We start from the raw sequence: 5,160 nt of genomic DNA on the forward strand, positions 1-5,160 counted from the left end.
GAAGAAGAAGAAGAAGAAGAAGAAGAAGAGGAGGAGGAGCAGGAGGAGGAGGAGGAGGAGGAGGAGGAGGAGGAAGAGGGCATGTCTTCAGGACATGGGAAAATCTGGGAGTTTGAAGTTCAGGGGTTCTTCAACTCAGATATTTATGTCATAGGTTTTGGAATGCTGCTTCCTCCCATTCTAGAGCTCGAGAGTCTTCTTAGCACTGGGAATTCCAGGTTCCCTGCACTCAGTTCCCATTTAACCAAAACATTACTTTAGCCTTTCTTTGCACTGGCCAAGAAGACCCTCTTTATAGTAGTGATTGGTCATCCTTGGGTTTCCCTCACCATTCCCTAATGTATCAGTAGTGCCCCCCCCCCAGAAATTGTCACCCTATTCAAAGCTCCACAATTTTCCGAACTCTTGATGTGGTACATATGCCACTGAATCAGTTTTAATATCTACCCTCCATCTTATGCCACTGAACATTTTAATAATTTCATTGCAAATACCAAGGGACTGGCAGTGTTCCTTCTATACCTTCTGAAGAGGTTTTTATTACCATCATCTAGACAGATGGTCTAGCTCTATACATTTCACCTTAGACTCTTCTTTCTATGATAACTGCAGTACAAAGATTACAGGTCACAGTTTACGAGACTTTAGGCTATTGGGTAGTTGCTCCTCTGGGGACCTATTGGGCAGTATGAGGAAAGAGCTGAATGCTTTTTCAAAAGAATGAATTGTGACATAGTCACAGCAGGAGATGGCTTGGTGGATCTTGTAGGGTGTGCTACAGTTTGTTTGCACTTCCAGTAACTCCAACTTGAAAAATGGGGGTTAGGCCATTCACCCTTTTCGATGGACCATTGTATGTAGGACGCCCAGTAGAAGGAGAAATAATATTGAAAATTGCCTCAGTGCAAGACAAGAGCTAAGAAGAGCTCAGCCAAGTTCAAAGTCACCACCGTCGCTGGAGGAGTGAATGGTTTCTTCATGGAAATGTGAGAGAAACCCAGGAGATGCTGTAGGAAATTTTACTAGAACTGTTAATAAATTCTATGGGAAAAAAAATAGATCAATTATGTATGCAAGATCACAGTGGCTGGAATTAGGGGTGACAAGGAGGGGTCAATTCAGTGTTGGTAGGTTATCAAAGCAGAAGATAAACAACTCTCTTAATATATTTTAGAAGAGACAAACATAAGATTTTCAGATTAGTTTTATATAGAGAATAGAGGATTGCATAAAACAGGATTCAGTGTGAAAATAGAACCAAAAGGAGAAACATAATATGGGAGATTGGCTGACGTGATTTTGGAGGCTGAGGAGATCTATAATATACTGTATTATAGCTGAAGGCTCTCAAAACCTGTGAGCCAAAGTGTAAGTCATAGCCTGAGTGCAAAGTGCTAAGTCTGCAGTGATATATGAAAGCAAGTGCTAATGGATGTTCCAGACTATCTTACGTAGGGCTACACTGCTGAACAGACACCATGACCAAGGCAACTCTTATAAGAACATTTAATTGGAACTGGCTTACAGGTTCAGAGGTTCTGTCCATTATTATCAAAGCAGGAACATGGCAGCATCCAGGCAGGCATGGTGCAGGAGGAGCTGAGAGTTCAACATCTTCATCTGAAGGCTGCTAGCAAAATACTGACTTCCAGGCACCTAGGATGAGGGTCTCATAGCCCACACCCACAGTGAAACACCTTCTCTAACAGAGCCACATCTTCTAATAGTGCCAGTCCCTGGTCCAAGCATATACAAACCACCACACAGACTAAGGTGATCTTCCACACTTTCATTCTCTTCATGTTGCATGATGTCCGCCAGCATTGACAGGAGAGATCTTTACATATTCAAATGTTGGGATTTCCCAAGGATACTCTTACAGTTGTACTAATCTCATGAGATAACTGTTTTGCTAGATAGCTGGATACCTTTTTGTTCCGTTGAGAGACACAGAAAATGAAACATCATAGGATAAAGGCAATGTAAGATGACTCTAAGATGTCTGATCTAAAATGATGCAATTGAATCCATTAATTAAGCATTCAGTTTGGGGGGGGGTGTTGAGAGTGCCCAACTTTAGATAATCAATGCAGAATTTTAATAAGTTAAATATAGAAGTCCAGAATGGAGAAGTGCTTTCTGAAGGCCCATAGCATATGGATGAAATTTAAAGGCACTAGATTGGATGAAATGAGGAAAGGGGTGACCAGAGACAGGTAAGAACAAACTAATCTGAGTCTAACCCTGAACTAGTTCACCACTAAGAAAAGAATCCCAAGAGTGTTTTGTTTTTTTTGTTTTTTTTTTTAAGCATTAGTAAGAACACGTCAGATACCATGTATGGGCAAAAGAAGAGGCAGACTGAAGTCATATTTGAATCTAGCAAAGGGCGGGCATTGAAATCTTTACCTGAGACTAGCTGAAACTGGCTCGACGCACAAAGATGAAAAGAAAACATCACTTTTCCTATTTCTTTAGGGAACATTTTCTACCAAATGAGTGCACAGAGCCATAGTTGGAGGGAACAAGTGGAGGTAACTGGAAAGAAAAAGCACAACTCTTTGTGTGGCGCTGGTAGTGAAATAGTTGGTGGTAATAATTGGTGATGGGAAGTGGGCCTTGCTATAGTGAAGTTCATAATAAAATCTAGAGCAGACTCGGCATACTGAAAATATGGTGGATTTGAACATTAAGTAGGAACATCCAATGTTCCTTCTAATAGAGGGAACCACAGATAATAATAGCTGACCACAGATAATAAATGGAGAGTTATAATGTGATAGATGAGGCTTGCCCAGTTTTTCTTCCTATGGTTTTTATGAATTAACTCAGCGAGGTAGAACCTGGAATGAAGAGTATGGAGGTGGTTTTATAGGTTTGAAGAGGAAAAACTTAAAAATAAAAAGGGTGGGAGTGTTGTAATGCTATATCATTAAAAAGGCCTACCTGAATAACTGTAACAGAAATTCAAGTGAGATGGAGATTCATACAGTAATTTTTCCAGTCATAGATACAGGAGTGAAAGAGACCGTTGAGCTCTGTGCTATCAGGGTAAACGAGTTTTCTATAATTAGATTAGCCAGGAAAGAGTCAAGGCTAAAAAGTCAAGTCTATAAAAATAGTGTATTCAAATTTATTAAAAATGGAAATTTGAGAGCTGGGCAGTGGTGGCACACACCTTTAATCCCAGCACTTGGGAGGCAGAGACAGGTGGATCTCTGAGTTCAAGACCAGCCTGGTCTACAGAGTGAGCTCCAGGACAGCCAGGGCTATATGGAGAAACCCTGTCTTGAAAAACCATAAAAAACAAACAAACAAACAAAAAGAATGGAAATTTTAGAATGCTTGCAAGTGATTTTTTTTTTATAATGAATACATGAAAAAACAAAGGTGTGAAATAATGATAGGAAGGGGGTGGTCAGAGACTTGTCCACTCTGGGGTAGAGATTATGGAATAACTGAGAAGCAAAGATGTAGGGAAATGACTTAGAAAGGAAACCAAGAAATGGTTGTCTAGAATGTGGCCACAGAACTTTGAAAGAATGGAAATGATTGTTGCAATGGAAGAGTCACACACAGAACTTTGAAAGAATGGAAATGATTGTTGCAATGGAAGAGTCACACACTCAAGAATTGAAAACCCTCAGAACCTAACAAAGAATTGTGGTAGAGCAAGCCAAGAGCTGAAGATGGGTGTTTGAAGGGTTGAAGAGGAGCTCATAGTTCTCTAGATGACTTAAGTGAAGTGCAGATGGTGGTAGTGTGTCATAATGACATCCTACTAAGGCATGGGAGGAAAAAGATTACAGAGACTAGATATTCTGAAGTGATAATGGGGAACAAGGGCACAACTTTCCCATTGACAGCTTAAGAAAGCAATGGGGCATGTAATGTCCAGAAATGAAAAGCATCTCAGCCAGTACAAGAAGATGAGAAGGACCTCCAAAGACCCTGAGGGGGAAAGAGTCATTTTGATGATAATGGCTATCCACTCTCAGGAGCTAGAGGCACATGGATGAGGGCCATTAGGTGGCATGTATATAGAGCTACATGAATGTGGAAATAAATGAGGTCCTGAGAATCCAGAGTTTCTAGTTGTCACAAGAATAGTGAAAAGGTGTGGTCAATGATAGATCAGTGATCCTGGTCAATAGGGCAGGAGGTGAGTGTGGGAGTGAATATGCAAGCGTTAGAATTTTGGCCTGTTCTTGACATCTTCACTGCTGGAGAACTGAAGAGAGATGTTATTGATTATAGAACTCTGCATGGAACTACAATGACTTTGAAACCCTTCTTATGAGAGCAAAAGTATTCAATTATTGGCTTCTAAATTGGTAAGTTGAAATATGAGGCAAGAGTTTCTAGTTTATAATTTTTACATAAAATAGATTGTTTTCCTATTAAAAATTGCAAAACAATTATATTTTGGGTATTTAATGCAAAGACAAAGATTATGGAGTCACACTCAAAGTATATCTGCTGCGTACTACACAAGGGTGAACCCACCACAGCTTCTTTGAGGAAGTGACATCACTGTCTCTGTGAATGACTTGTGAATGCAGGAATTTCCTTTCTTTTGGGGCATTTTTTGTTACCAATCTCCCATTCTGATGACTTTTCTGAACCATCTTCCTTGCATCAAAAAGCTCCTGTGTCGTCAACAGGACGTCTACAACTATAGACATTTACTGCATTGCCTCTACATTCTCCTTTGTCTTTCAGAGAATCTAAAATGTCCTTAAGGAACATGATGTCCCTTCCCTCCTAGTCATCTTGTCCTAAATCAATCAGGATCCTTCAAGAGCAAACCAAGCAAGGCTGACTGCAAAGGTAATGAACATTTTTCACCCCCTCTTTTTTATGTACCTTTTTTATATGTACAATGGAATTCTGTTCTTCTGGAATCTCACCCACTGTCTTTTTGCTTCTTGAAGGTTCTCATCCCTGGAGCCATATCCAACACTACAAACTTTGTGTCCGTTCAACTTTTGATTACAGTTTCCTGTGCAGGATACTTCTTTTTTCTCCCACTTGTGTTTCCCTTCCACTTCCTTCTTAAGGAAGTGGTTCATCAGGTCATCCTCAAAAAGTTAGGCTTGGATGTTCCAGAGTGTTTTCTTGTCATATTCAAATTTCAAATTATGTAAGTATTCTCAACAC

At 40.0% G+C, this 5,160-nt stretch overlaps 1 long non-coding RNA gene across 2 annotated transcripts; it reads left to right on the forward strand.

Moving 5' to 3' along the window:
- The first annotated feature begins 3,660 nt into the window (after positions 1-3,660).
- On the forward strand, positions 3,661-5,160 carry LOC116094336. Of its 2 annotated transcripts, XR_004120052.1 has the most exons (4): positions 3,661-4,162; positions 4,258-4,334; positions 4,723-4,830; positions 4,935-5,160. It is a non-coding gene; the product is annotated as an uncharacterized LOC116094336 (long non-coding RNA). The 2 variants fall into 2 exon arrangements; XR_004120051.1 differs by having other exon boundaries at positions 3,661-4,334.

The sequence above is a fragment of the Mastomys coucha genome, unplaced genomic scaffold, assembly GCF_008632895.1.
Source record: "Mastomys coucha isolate ucsf_1 unplaced genomic scaffold, UCSF_Mcou_1 pScaffold16, whole genome shotgun sequence".
Classification (NCBI taxonomy): domain Eukaryota; kingdom Metazoa; phylum Chordata; class Mammalia; order Rodentia; family Muridae; genus Mastomys; species Mastomys coucha.